Source organism: Phyllopteryx taeniolatus, chromosome 9, assembly GCF_024500385.1.
Source record: "Phyllopteryx taeniolatus isolate TA_2022b chromosome 9, UOR_Ptae_1.2, whole genome shotgun sequence".
NCBI lineage: Eukaryota > Metazoa > Chordata > Actinopteri > Syngnathiformes > Syngnathidae > Phyllopteryx > Phyllopteryx taeniolatus.
Genome location: NC_084510.1, coordinates 17,511,075 through 17,527,048, shown reverse-complemented (window position 1 = coordinate 17,527,048; position 15,974 = coordinate 17,511,075). Strand labels below are relative to the sequence as shown.

General features: G+C 40.4%; 1 long non-coding RNA gene across 1 annotated transcript; it reads left to right on the top strand.

Annotated features, from left to right (window-relative positions):
- The first annotated feature begins 2,101 nt into the window (after positions 1 to 2,101).
- LOC133483405 (uncharacterized) lies at positions 2,102 to 4,129 on the top strand. The gene is made up of 3 exons (XR_009790102.1): positions 2,102 to 2,262; positions 2,394 to 2,510; positions 4,017 to 4,129. It is a non-coding gene; the product is annotated as an uncharacterized LOC133483405 (long non-coding RNA).
- Positions 4,130 to 15,974: the final 11,845 nt, after the last annotated feature.

Genomic DNA, 15,974 nt, shown 5'->3' with positions numbered 1-15,974 from the left:
ACAGGTGGTGAGCCCATGGGAAGGGGGACCCACGTTACCCTTTTGGGCTGTGCCCGGCCGGGCCCCATGGGTGCAGGCCCGGCCACCAGGCGCTCACCTTAGTGCCCCACCTTGACCTCTTCTGCTTCAAGCTGCTTGCCTATTGTAGACTAGCTCATCCCAGCCTTGTGCAGGTCTACAATTTTGTCTCTGGTGTCCTTAGACAGCTCTCTGGTCTTGGTCGGAGTGGAGAGGTTGGAGTCTGACTGTTTCAGGGTATGTACAGTTGTCCTTATACACATATCAAGTTCAAACAGGTGCCATTAACACAGGTAACGTGGAGGATAGAGCTTCTAAAATATGTAGTCAGGTCTGTGAGATCCAGAATTATTTCTGCCTCGTAGATGTCCAAATATTTATTTTTTGCGAGAATATACAAATAAATTATTTAGAAATCCTACAATGTGATTGCTTGAATTTATTTTCGCATTCTGTCTCTCACAGTTGGAGTGTACCTATGATGAAAATGACTGACCTCGCTCATCTTTATAATTCGGACAACTCGCACAATCGGTGGCTGTCCAAATACTTTTTCCCTCCCACTGTATTATTGAGTTAGCCTGTAGAGTGAAACTAATTTTCTCTTTTCCATATAAAGAAAATAAGTATATTTCCCCTGTCGACCAGCGAGTTCCACGCCTGTTTGTTTAGTTGAAACAAAAGGTGTTTACCTTCAATTACATCTCAGCGCAATCGACACATTTCTACTATCCCACCATGACTTAATTACACAAGACTTAATCGTTCCTTTTGTCCGGTAACACTAAAGCTAATTAGTCTTTTTGTACACAACTCTGCACACACACGTAGATCCAAGCAAACACCTCCACGTATGCATTGTCACGGTACCTGTTTATACTCACTGCATGTGCAAGGACACAGATGAGTCTCTCTGTAACACAACTCATTAGAATCTCTGTCCCATCAACAAGACCTGGTGAATAATTTATAGGCGAGTGTCAGTAGAGCCTATGAGCGTCCAACCGAGGTCCCGGGTGAGACTTTGTAAGCTTCCTTGAGTCACTGGAGTCTTTCTGCCAATATTGTCCACCAGCTAAGCCCTCCAGTTCATTCTCCTGACAGTAAACCCACACATGCAATAGACACACGCATGCACCTATACACCAGGGATGAATACACTATTATATCCTGATCAGCATTTCATTGGCATTTAAAATGTTCCCACTTGTATCCCACTTGGTGGTATGGGCTAGAATTAGAATTCTGTAAATACATCTCACACACATGTATGGATGAGGTGCCATTGAGCAAGGTGCCAATGTAACTCTACTAAATTCTTCCAAAGTGCTTGTATGGTATTTGGTTAAATGCAGAGGATGTAAAACAATGTACATTTTTATCAATATTTGAGTCCCAATCTTAAATGTATAAAAGCGGAATTTCAAAATTTCAAAAACACTTGTTGTCATATTTCTTTAAACCTGTCAGTATGACCTAATAGTACTACATGAGGAGTAAGATGTGTGTAGGGGGTGTGTGTGGTGGAAACAGCCTTCTCTGGCCCTATTTTGTGGATCTAATTTGATTTGAAAGAAACCAATGCGCCCAAGGAAAAACAACCAATCATAGACAGAAGGCGTGACTGAAAATATATCAATTATTTGCCATGGACTCACAGGCACACTCATAGCGGGCACACTCCAGCAGCCTTGTGCTTACCTGATACCTTGGGCTTCAGGAGCTATGCTGACACTATGGCGGAATATCTACAGTACCTCCGCAAAATAACAAAATGCAAAAAATAATGGAAAGGAAGTTTAACAACTATTTTTGATTTTTCATTGATTGAACCTTCTTAGTAATGAAACATCAAACCCATAACATTTAGTGTTATAGTAAAACTGTCTTATGAATAAGTAATGTTACCAATGTAGCACCCGTGGCTAATGACAGCTTGTTGTGCTAATGCTGCTAATGCTAGCGCTGCTATTTTGGTGGAGCTGGATATGCATTTTATATGGATTTGAAATCCCACTCGTGCATGTTAGTGAGGGGCGTGGCTTTGGTCAGAGACTCAAAGGGGCAGGGATTGGTGAAATGAGGCTACATGAAAATCGTGCTAGAAGTTTTAACACTGTAAACTAGTGGTATTAATATTAATTCATTATATCAATGTATTGATTTATAGTCCTACGATCCAACTGGATCGATATGTGCTTGGCGTTCCGGGTGTAAATATAGTGATTTAAATTGTTTTAAAAGGTAATCAATCGATTGTATTGATACTAGGAAATGAGCACTGGATTTAATGCACGGCTTTATATGGAGGTGTGTTTGTGTTGTATTTCCAAGAAAAACGCTTGTAATTCCTTTTACTTTGCTTGGTTTTTCAGTTAGTACTGTCGAGGCTACTTTCTTCATCATCATCATCATCATCTCTTTTCGTCTTCGTTTCCTTTTCTACGTCCCACATCTAATAACTACTTTATGTAGTTGGACGAGACACCATAGTAAGTGCGTGTGTTGTTGTTTTTTTAGTACTTTCATTGACGTTAAGACTAGGAGAAATTATCATTAAGGATGCGTGTGTGTGACTCACGGCAAATCGCTGTGCACTTTGAAGCCTTTCAAGATGTTAGCTTAGCTTAGCTCGCTCGCCTCTAACAAAGATAGAAGAGTACCCTCGAGGGAGAATTTAGGGGAACAAGGAGAACCAGCGACAATGTCAACTACTGGACGCTGTTTCAGGCTCACGTTTGTACTACAAAAAGCATGGTTGTCCATTTATTTAGCTCTCTATGTAATATTAACACTATTTGTAGAAGATTTTCCTTGTGAAAACCTCACAGTGCTTCGTTTCTATCCATTAGCATTGAACTGTTTAGAACAGGGATTCTCAAACTTTGGGTCCAGCTAGGGACTCCTTCGAGTAGACATTTTTCAAAGGACCCCCTCATAATTCTAACACCAATTATAAACCTCTTTTCGAGGAAAAAAACTGGCCCAACAAGTAAAATCATAGCTGAAATAATATAACAATATGTTTTGTTTTATTGCAAAGCAATACAATCAATCAATTAACTTTCATTAAGCAGACTCATAGTTTATATACAGTAAAGTTAAAAAACACACACAGTCTGGTACACGATAATACATATAAAGGTTTTATGGATACCAATATTTGTTTAAGGGTGCTGAAGATCGCTTTTAAGGGGGCTAGGACGATAAATCTTCGCCATAAACATACTATCAAATATTTTCGGGGGGCTTGACAAGTTTTTAGGGGGGCTGAAGTGTAATTTACACACATTATTTTGACTACACATTATTAACATTTCGTTATGCCATAAGGAAACATGCATAATATGTTTGGTTTTTTTTTAAATAGCAAGCATTTTGGATTAATTGTTTGTGTACTTAGGTAAACTCCAGGTGCATTATTATACTAAACAACAAAAAACAAATGTTGAATAAAATAAACACTCCTTTAATAGACTTGACAATTTCTGCTTTATTCTCTCTTATTTCTGTAAATTCCCATATAATCCTGTAAATTTAAACTGTACTACGAGGCAGTAGCAATCAGTGAAGGAAAAATAATATACACTTACGAATAGGCCTCCAAAAAGAACAAAACAAACACTGACTCAAATTGATCAGAATGTCTACAACATGATGTTTAACTGCCGGAATTATTCATGTTATGATATATTCAGATATATCCATCTAATGAACTACAAGTTTGTTTGTAGTATTACCCACAAGCATTTCCATTTAAATTGTACTATTTAAAACATGAAGTTAGCTGATATCTTGGGATTCATACCCAAATTAATGGAGTTAAATACAAATTGCTTTTACACAATTTGTATTCATGTATAGTACGGATGCTTACACATGTATATACACACACACATTACATTACACACACATGCGCCCGTGCACACACACACACACACACACACACACACTGGACTGAGGCCTGTGACTATAACAAGCGTTGCTGTCTGCCTCAGTCGTCTCCCAGGCTTTGGAGGAGGATGGTGAGGAATGTTAAGGAACCAGGGGAAGCCAAGCATCCACTCTCATCACAAGGTGGGGGTGCAGGGGAGGGACTTGAACGCACCACACAGCTCTCTCTTGCATCCATTCAGTCTGCAGAGACCCTAAACAGTCAGGCAAGCAGTGGAGCATCTCTGCTATTTTACCTGTTTTGTTGATTTTTCCTACCGACATTGTTCTCCACTTCATAGTTTTATGGTTATTCTATTGCTATATATATATAGTCTTGATCAGTGGTTGTCAAACTTTTCAACACTAAGTAACAACAAGTAGCACCTCAGAAAATACTTGACTCTCCGAGTAACACCATAATGACCACCATTAAAATACAGTGGTGTAATAGGCCCCAGCGTTCATCAAAAACAAGGCAGAAATATAGGCAAATAAAATAACTGTACTTAAGCGATTCAATCCAAATATATTGCACATAACAGTTAAATACAGATTGTACCTAAAGAAACATCCAAAAGGATTAAAGCTGCAGTGAATACTGTAATTTCATTTTTTTTTTACACCCAAGTCACTACTAAAGGAGAGGACACAATGATGACCCCTATCAGCTCCTCCAACTTCTTGCTGTATTTTTTAGGTTTTGATCTTTTACATTTTGTGTCGACCCCCGCGCCCCGCGCTTGCCTGCGCACTGGAAATGACACATTTTACTTAGCAATGGGTGGAGCGTAGACTCTTGTCTTGCATTTTAAAAGGCTAACTAAACATATTATTTTGCATTTCTGCAGCAGAAAATAATCATAAAATATTTACCTCTTCCAAAGAATACATCTTTTTTTCACACCGTCTGTCCTTCAAAACAGAATAAAAAACATAGAATCACACTGTGAGGAAGCGGGGGCTAGCCATAGCCTACGTCATATAAAAGCAACGGCTCTCTTGTTGTGATACAAAATTCCAGTGTGGGGGTGGCAGAAACAACATACTGCAGCTTCAACTGCAAATGTATTGTCCCAAAAAGTTAAATACAACTGAACTGTACTTAACAAATGTACTGTGTCAAAAGAATCTTCAAGCTACTTTATTATATTACGCCCAGTTCGAACATTTAACTCTTGATTCTTTCTTATGAAGGGAAGAGGGGAACCTGAGTACCACACATAGTACCTCTACCACACTTTGAGAACCACTGTAGATTAGATAAGAATAGATAGATAGATAGATAGATAGATAGATAGACAGATAGATAGATAGATAGATAGATAGATAGATAGATAGATAGATAGATAGATAGATAGATAGATAGATAGATAGATAGATAGATAGATAGATAGATAGATAGATATTCATTCATTCTGAGTCTTGGGGGGGAAGAAGAAGTCGATGCTGTGGGCTTTGGTTGGTTATGGATGCAACACTGTGTCCTGCTGTTAATGAGGCCCGGTGAGCTTGTTTTTAATGAATTGGTGAAAAGGTGATGCTGCGGCTGGTGTGCGTGTGTGTCTTAGTGTGTGTGATGACATTCTCTCATTTAAGCCCCAAGGTAGAATATCGCGTTGTCCAATACTGATCCAGCCGCCCCACCCATACACTCTTTTTGTCAATGTCATCAGACAGTATATGGTGTTTATTTATTCATGTACAGTTTCTATTCACATCTGCCAAGCATATCGTCCATGTGCAATTTCAGATATACAGTAGACCGCCGCTATTTGCAAGGGGTAGGAACCTAGGCCAACCGCGAATAGTGAATTTCCACGAATAATTGACGATAATTGCTAACTGCTCACGTCAAAGAGATTAGAATTGTAATTATTAGTTTAAACAAGAGTGTTGTCCGGCTTTTCGAGAAGAGGTGAGACAGGCTCTCGGTGGACAGGAGGAGCTTCCAGAAGACTGGACCACTACAACCAAGGTGATCAGAGAGACAAACAGGAGAGTACCTTGTGTATCTTCTGGTAGGAAAGGGGAGAAGGAGATTTAGTGGTGTAACCTTAAAGTAGGGTTACAAGGAAAGAAAGTGGGACACTGAGAGGACCGAGGAGAGGAGACAAGAATACACACAGATGTGATGAAGGGAAAAGGTAGAGGTGGTAAAGGCCAAACAAGAGGCATATGATGACATGTATGGCCCGGTTGGACACCAAAGAAGGAGAGAAAAATTTATACAGGTTGGCCAGACAGGAATAGAAATGGGAAGGATGTGCAGCACGGAAGTGTGATGAAGGATAGAGATGGACACTTTTCTAAATCTGCCTATCTTTAATGTGATTCTTCCATATGTCCAGTGTTTGGCCATTACTGTTACCAAAAACTGTCAACACCGGGAGCCTTTTCATTACTTCCTTCCTTCCCTTTTCAAAATGAATACTTTCTCAATGCAGCTTGTGTGCTTCTATGTTGCCGTCGGTTTTTGACACTCTCGCACTGTGCATCTCTCTACGTCTCACCTCTGCAGAGGTGTTTAATTTAGCAAAAAACATTTAGCTTTTATCATGGTATAGTTCCTTCTATTTTTCCTTTCACGCTTGGATCCAGTTACTGATTCCAACAACGCAAGGTGTATCTTTCAGCCACATCAGGTGATCTCCCACCCCCCATTGTCCACTCATTTTAGTGCTATAACTACAAAATCTTTTCTCATAATGAGAGGAATAATTTTGATAAAAGAAGATATTTGTTTTTGATTTTTCATCCATGTTGCAAAGTTGATTGTAGAGAATGTATACTATTATGTGTCAAGACGTGTGCAGCCCTCAAAGATGCCACTCCTGCTGTCACAAAGTTAAACGGTTTATTAACATCCCTGAGGGGCTTTTTCCATTTCCCTCCATCTCTACATGTCTCTCACTTCCACTTGCTGGGTGGGGCGTCAAAGCTCAGTGGACCACGCCAGACCTTGTCTATTTCTATCCCCTTCCCGCCTTGGCCCTATTTGATGACACATGAGGGCCCGGGGGCACATGACTGACCCCCTCAGTCAACCCTCATCGCCAGGATTGACAGATGTCAATCAAAGTCTGGGCTGCTGTGTGACCAGGGGGAACAATTATGAACAGTTTGTGTTGTTGGTGGTGTGTTTGTTTATTAAGTGTATGCTCATCATTTTGAAATGTCAGAGCTGTCCAATTTGTCAACTCTTTTGATTAATCAACATTTGTCAAAAATCAAACTGAAGTATCACTTTGTTATTAATTGTGTGTATTCTAGAACTCACGATATCTATCTTTTTTTATTACGTGTAACTGACCATGGTTGCTATAATTATCCGTAGCCGGGAAAGCCAGCTCATTTAATGTCACATCTTTGTGTGTCACCAGTTAAAGACGAGATGTCTCTTTCTGTCGTTAGTGCAGTGAGCTTGTCTTTGTTGTAACGGCACTGAGACATCCATTGTTGATCTTTATTTTTTGTTCTCTGCTGCTGCAAACCACTAATGACATAGCATCCAGATCAAACCCATCTTTTCATACATTCTGCAACTTTGCAGATGTAATGGCAACTATCACGTTGAGGTATGAGGTGGGTGGTGGCAAAAAAAACTTGCAATATCTTCTCCTTCTACAGCAAAAGAAAAGATATATAGTGTCGCTCATTTACATTTCAAACATATTATTTTATTCCTCAAACCAATTTGTCCTTCCATGTCTTATTATCGCATTGTGTAAATTTGATGCCACTTGGGCCAAGGATCTGTAACAATATTATTTGCCATATGGTACAAGTCTGTGCAGTGGACCTTCTGAACCTCTCAACTTTAAATTAAAAATAATTACATTCTACATTCCCCTGAACTCACATACCCCTGAAGTCATCAAATTTGGAAACCAATGTTCTCAAAAAATATGGTGCCATCATGTGTAACCTCAGCATATCTCGCAAGACGTCAGTTTAGAGTGTCAACGGAGGAACTCTGGTTGTGTGGTTTGCTTGTTATTTGGCTTTTTGTGGCTTCGTGCATGACATCATGTGAGACCTCGGCATATTGTGCAAGACCTCAGTGAAACTCACAACAGCTCAGTTCATTCACCATCAAGCCTTAAACACTGTTCTGTTGTGTTCTCATTTGTCTTTTCCTTTTTTATGGATTTTTTCCTATGCTTAATTCATCGTCAATGTAGATTGTTTGTTGAAGTAAGAATATTAAATATGAGATGATTTATTTAGAGGAAATTTTCCATTACATTTTCATGTGCCCTAACACTGAATGGATCCCTTTTTGCACAACTGCAGTGGTGGAAGCTACAGAAAAGAACATAACATTCCTATATTTGCAAACATTAAAGGAGCTATACTGTATGATGCATTTTTCACAATTTCAAAGATCCCTGGTGTCTTTATAACAATGTCTGTTTACACAATTTGTATGCCTTGCGAAAATCAGGCATTGAAGAAGCCAGCAAGTGAGTCAGTTTAGTGATCCAGTTCTCATTCCGCCCCATATACTGCTGGGCCAATGGCAAATCCGGCTTTCCTTGAATAATGACCAATGAGCTTTATCTCGCCGGGTGTGTAGCTCGACGGCAGTGTGTGCCACGTTTGGTTCTACTTGCGGAAGCAGAGCCCATCATGTGGTAAAAAAAAGCAAGTGCTCAAGACAGTGTAAGCAATGTTGTAGTGCATGACCACCTCACCAAACAGAAACAACTAGCTGCACCCCGATTCTGCCAACAACTTCGGTAGGCAATCAAGTAAGTGATGATAATCTGGGACCCCAGAAAATGCAATGCAACTCTGCTTATTTTGCGTGAAGCCACTGCTGCCTAATTTAACCATACCCCCACGTACAGTGTACATGGGGGATTTGGAGATAGTGTCATACAGACACTTCAAGTGAACACCCATAGAGATTAAATTTTAGTATCACTTGTGGGGTCAGCATTTGACCACCAATCCAACGCAATAAACCTTTCAAATAATGTAGTTAAGTGGAGCATGACATCAGCAAACATCAATACCCCTACCTCCATGCGGACCACTTGGCCAAATGCTGGTAACACTGCTAGCTAACGCTAATCTGTGCTAACACTGCGACCAAGTAATTGGCTGAGAAACTGTGAGGTTAAACTACAGAATGGCTTGCTTGGAGACATTTTCTGAAATGGACAGAAAGTTTTACTTGCTGTTGAATTTCACACTTGATGGGTTGAGACAAGCACTCCAGAGACCCATTTATTTGTATACAAACATTAAAAGTCATTCTTTTTTTTTTTTTTTTTTAATAATAAGTCTGCTTTTAGGGAAAGCATAATCTTACTCCATGTTTTCATCATAGATTGTCACTTAATTGAAATACCTCACTTCATCGAATTTAGTCTTTGTGCTCATTAATAAACAAATTACTTTGCTACTAGCAACTGTCTTAACAATGCATTATTATGTGGCATAAGATATTCGGAGAGAATAAAATTAAGTGATTTATGTTACTGAAAATAAACATCAATAAGTCTTATAGGAAATGTCTCATTAATTAGTCATCCCTTAATTGGCCCTAAATGCCATTAGCACACAGTGTGTGCTAACCCTGCCTTCATTATTAACTGAGATCTGCTTGGGCTTTTGCTCACACACTATTTGTGTTTGTGCGCACATCCATGCCAATGCACAGGCTGGCTCAGCTTTGATCAGTGGGGCTTGACATTGGTTGGGGATGGGGGGGTTGGCGGCTCGAGGTGAGGTGGTTGGTGCGGGGGCTCGAACCTCCCACTGCTACTGATGAAGACGAATGAGCTAACAAGACATGACGGAATTGCTTTTGCAAAGGGAGGGGGACCCAATGCAGTGGCGTGATGTTGTGTTGAGGGTGGCTAAAGGGGCAGGTTGATTTATCACTCCAGCAGCAGATAACCGTCTGCCCCCCTCCCTACCCCCCAAAACCCAACCCGATTTATCCACTGTGACCCTTTGGTCTTTAATTAAAGCCCCCAACCGCCTACATCATCCCATCCATGTCCTTATTACAAGAGTCACACCACGTATCATATAGACGTGAAGGTGCACGACAAGACAACACTACACATGATTGGGGAAGGGGGGCAAAGGGATGGTCGGTGAAATGCCCAAAATGTCACAACCATGTTGATTTTACATTCCATTACCACCTTACGGTCAGGAGAGTTGGGAGGAAATACAGAGATGGAGGAGAGTAATGAAGCTGAGGAGCTGAAGGTCAAAAGAAGAACGGTAGAAATAGTGATGAAATGGAGGACAGGAGGAAAACGGGCTGATTAAGATATGTACATAATGTGAGGGGGGGTATCAAGGATGACAAATTGAGAAACAGTGCAATCCTCAGAGAGAAGAGGAGGGGTAAAGACATATTAAATGGTATAGGAGGCCAGGGAGAGAGATGGAGGCTTCCTGATGAATTCATAAAAGAACCACGGAAGGAAGGATGGGGGAATCAATCCATCCATCCATTTTCCATACCACTTATCCTCACTAGGGTCACGGGCGTGCTGGAGCCTATGGAGGTTCAGGGTACACCCTGAACTGGTCGCCAGCCAATCGCAGGGCACATATAAACGAACACTCACATTCACACCTACGAGAAATTTAGAGTCTTCAATTGACCTACCATCCATGCTTTCGGGATGTGGGAGGAAACCGGGGAAAACCCACGCAGGCAAGGGTGGAACATGCAAAATCCACACTGTCGAGGCCGGATTTAAACCGGGTCCTCAGAACTGTGATGCATATGTGCTAACCAGTCGCCCACCATACAGAGAGAAAACACCGCTTCACCAATTAGCCTATTAAAACAAGATTGGTTTGCAGATGAATTTGTTAACTTTAAAATAAATGTGTTTCCAGATAGCACATTTCTTTAGTGATTCTTGGCAGAGAAAAAGCTTTGGAGGGAGGGGAAGAGTTCACCCCTGACAATTTATCACTGCACTGCCATTCGCTCTCTGAAATATCAGCCTATTAAAACATTCATTGAGCTGATTAAACTGCAATAAAACCTGGCAACATTTGCAGCGACGCTTTCAGTGAGTGATTTATGAGGCGAAAAGCCTTGTATGCCGTTCCCCAATGCCGATAAAAACAAAGATGTCCACCAACTGACAGTTGACTCCAAGAGACTTGTGTTTGATCTGCAACATGTAATATTATGTACAAAACAATACAGTCATCAATTAACACTAAAATACATTGTGATATTTTGATTTTATTGTCATCTCATGTGACAATTTGTAGCATTTATTGCTCTTTTCACATTTCACATTAAACGTTTTAGTCTTTTTGTCTCTATCGCATTATTCTGAGTCCCTTGAGTTATGACACACCCCACTACAATACGATTGACTGCTGAATCCAGGTGGAACATACACCCGACTGCATCCAGCCCGGAAGGGCAATATCTGACTTCAGTGAATTCCACTCACCCCAACCCTAACACAATTTGTACAAATGTACAAATGTGATACATATTTGGAATGGTCGTCTCATTTAATCTGATGGGATATAGCTCAATGAGGTGCTTGGAGATATTTAAGTCACCTGCAGTTATCTCTGTGTAACCGAAAATCAGTGAATATCAGATACTTCATACATTTTTGCCATCTACTTAATGTGCTAAGATGAGTGCTGAAAAGTTAACAAATAGGGAAAGTTTAGATGTAGGGGCAAAGACACGATGCGGTGACAAAGTGGCCGTCAAAAAAAAAAAAAACGATCCCTACACATGGAAATGGTTCCCTGACATAAAAAAAGGGCAAAAGCAAAAGAAGCTAAACATTCTATTTAAATAATGTCTACAATGGATTAATTATTTCTATCCGCTGAATGTATTGTTAGTTATGTGGACGCATGCATGTTTAGAAGCTATATATCAATAGTATTTGTTCTAATATTGATTAAGAAAATTACCTTGCCAATTTGACAAATCACCGAAGTTTTTTAAACGGAAACAACATTTTTGTACGTTAGTTAAGTCAGAGGATGTAACATTGCGACATTGATGTATCAAGTTGTTTAGTTGTTGGGCTAAAAGTTACACTACCATGCTAAAGTTGCTGAAGCCCAGCAACAGCGAGCACCCTAATTCACAGAAATACTCAAATTAAATCCTTGTCATTTAGTTGCCAAACATGGTGTGAAAAATCTTTCCATCCATCTATTTTCTGTACCGCTTATCCTCACTAGGGCGAGGGCGGGGTACATCCTGAACTGGTTGCCAGGTAATTCCATAATTACATACAAAGAAACAACCATTCACACTCACATACACACGTATGGGTAATTTAGAGTCACCAATTAACCTACCATGCATGTTTTTCAAATGTGGGAGGAAACAGGAGTACCCGGAGAAAACCCACACAGTCATGGGGAGAACATACAAGCTCCACACAGGCGAGGCCGGATTTGAACCCGGGTCCTCAGAACTGTGAGGCAGATGTCATAACCAGTACCTGAAAAAAAAAGGTTTTAACACTTATTGCAGAGTACTGAACTTCGTGCAAGCCACAGCCTCCGTATCTTCCTTGACAAATGGTCAGTCTTCTTGCCCTCATTCCAAATTGATGCCAGTAAACGGTGAAATGAGACTTGATCCCTCCCACCTGTATTGTTGCACCCAAACAACGCACAGTAATTCCCCTTTATTTGACATTGGCTATACATCAAATTTCTTTGTTCACACACTCGGAAAGTCCCAGAACGTAACGTGACAATCTCCAACTTGGTGGCGGCGAGCATGTCCAGAGTTGCGTGACGTCACAGGAAAGCTATCTATACATTAATAATTTTTATAAAGTTAAATTTTTTTTTAAAAAGACTGTCAAAAGCTAAATTGTATTATAATATATTATTTGTGATCAAATGTATTTATTACAGGGCATATGAGACAAAATGATATTAGCTTTTTTCTGGGTGTGTGGGGCAAGGAAAGAGTGAGGAATGAGGTGATCTAAATCTATTGACTTTTTTACTTTCAAAATCAATTATTAAACAGAATTTCAACTAATTCATGTCATTTTAAAACACCTCATGTCAGTTAAATGTCTCTCATAAATGAAAGGGACTAAAGATAAAGCTTTACAATTTAATGTAGCACATATCAGAATAAAACATACCCCGATGGAGATGTGCTGTCAGTCAGTCTGTGAGAACCGTATGTCATTATGTAACCTGTCTGTTTCACTTGGTCTTGACAGGTTTAGTGGGATTCAGATGAATGGAGCAGAAAGAAGGTCATATTGTGCCAAAATCCAGTGTAGAGTTCATTGCATTAGCTGAGGTGGAAAAGTTCCATGTAGGACTGGTGTTGTATTGATCCATATGGTTTATTACAGGCTGTGCAAGTGTTAACACTGTCCAGGAAGACAGGAGGGGTGATTATCTGGAAATGGCCTTATTGATCACTTCAGGGCTGTGCCTCAGGAGAGGTCTGCATGTCCCTCAACAAGACGCCTAGGCTTAGATAGATGCAACACAGAAAAACAACGTGAAACCGCTTGCTGAGATGTGTGTTTATGATAGTCTTTTTGTCCACTGGGATGTACAGCACGTGATCGAGGTCATTCTTCTGAACGGATAAGGAATCACGACCTCCATAGAGGATATGAGCTAAAAACGTAGCATTTAGTTCATAAGAGGTTTGAATCATTGTGGTACAAAAGCATATATACAGTACCTGCTAGTATTGTGAGGACAAAACTTGACTTTTTATTCTGAAGTTTACCGTAGGTGATACAAATGTTCAGCGTTGCATGAGGCTAAGGGAAATTGCTTGATAAACTAATTCCTTACATTATCAGGATGTATCTACAGTGTTGGGAGGTATTGAAGTACAAATACTTTGTTACTGTGTGTAGGTAGATTTTTCAAGTATCTGCCGTTTCAGTATTTAAAGTGTGAGTTTGCAATTGAAAAAAAAGTGTCAAAACGGACAAGGTGTCAATCATTTGCACTTGCAGGTACACTCATAACCGGCACATCCTCGCAGCCTTGTGCTGACCTGTTACCTCGGGCTTCAGGAGCTTTGCTGAAACTATGGTGGAATATCCACCTCCTGAATATAAAAAAAAAAAAACTCGTTTGTGAACAACTAGGCATAAGACGAGCAAACAGAAGCAGAGGGAAGAGACCAAGGCAGATGAGGATTCAGAAGCGACGTAGAATTAGTGACATTTCTGCTCGACATATACGTTTTTCATCTATTTTAATTTAATCGATTGTACATTCCCAAATAATAAAACTTCAAATGGACAACATCCAATGTTATTATAACACTTTATTACACAGAAATCATACTGCCAACTTGGCAGCCATGGCTAACGTTGACTTGTTTACAGTGCACGGCACGTACAACGAAGGCGGCAAGCTAAGTCAGGATAAGACTGATGCAGGGGTGTAAATGTGAGTGTGAATATTTGTTTGTTGATATGTGCCCTTCAATTGGCTGGCGACCAGTTCAGGGTGTACCCCGTGTTTCGCCCAAAGTCAGCTGGAATGGGCTGCAGCACTTCCGCGACCCTAGTGAAGAGAAGCAGTTTGGAGAATGGCGGGTACGTAGAGTGCACATCTCCTCCATGCTTGTGAGGGGCGTGACTTTGGTCAGAGACTCGAGGGAGGGGAGGGATTAGTGAGGTGATGCTACATTCAAAACTTGCTAACAGTTTTAAAACTGCAATCTTCCCTTTATTGTTTTTGAAGACTTTTTGTTACTTCCTACATTAGATATCAGGGAGCTTCTGACTTTCAAAAATTCTCTTTCTAATCTCAAAAAAGGCATACAGTAAATTGTGTCTTTCAGTTGTTAGCTAATTAGCTAACAATTTAGCATTTTTTGTTGTTGTTCGGTTCACAACATTAGCAAAGCTATGGGAACATGTTATTTTAATAACATAAAAGTCAAACCAACGCTAGCTAGCTTTTTTTCTTCTCAGTCCGAGCACTATGAAAGTTAATAAAAGTGGGAAATTATTTTGTGTGCATTTTTTTTAATCATGCAAAGTTATCATGTCTGTATAATTGACATTAAAGCGTCAAGATGCAGAAAAAAATTCATAAATATTCAGTTTTTAGTGACTTCAAATTTAACACCTTGTTGCACCAGTATGACACATCCTGCGAAGCGCCCCTTTTTTTTAGGATATGACATCACAAGGGTAGTTTTTCTCTCAGGCTGGTCAGCAGTTTTCATTAGTCCACCTTCTGATATCGTCATTTACGTGTACACAATTAAGAAATGCCAAAATGTGTTGCGGCTGGGTGTTCAAATTACTCTAGTGAGAATGTAAGCCTGTTTTCATTCCATCCATCCATCCATCAATTTTAAGAGCCGCTTCTCCTCACTAGGGTCGCGGGCGTGCTGGAGCCTATCCCAGCTATCATCGGGTAGGAAGCTGGGTACACCCTGAACTGGTTGCCAGCCAATCGCAGGGCACATACAAACAAACAACCATTCGCACTCACATTCACACCTACGGGCAATTTAGAGTCGTCAATTAACCTACCATGCATGTTTTTGGGATGTGGGAGGAAACCGGAGTGCCGGAGAAAACCCACAGAGGCACGGGGAGAACATGCCAACTCCACCCAGGCGGGGCCGGGGATCGAACCCCGGACCTCAGAACTGTGAGGTAGACGCTCTAACCAGTCGGCCACCGTGCCGCCCTGTTTTCATTCCCCAAAGATACAAATCTTTTAAACAAATGGACGAAACAGGTTCAGAGAACAAGGGACAAGTGGAAGCCAATAGCGTTGTTGGTACTGTGCAGCAAACACTTCACTACAGACTGTTTTTAAGAGGCAACTGCTATGCAGGATTCCGTTGGATTTCAATTACGATACAAACGGGTCCTAAAGCCAACCGCCATACCTACAAATTTGAAACGAAAACACAACTGAAGACCGCGAACAGAAGATATCAAAACAGCGCAGAGAAACAATAGTGATGAAACTGGCCCAGAAAAAAAAAAATTGTCATCTTTTGGGGCGTGAACTATTTGTAA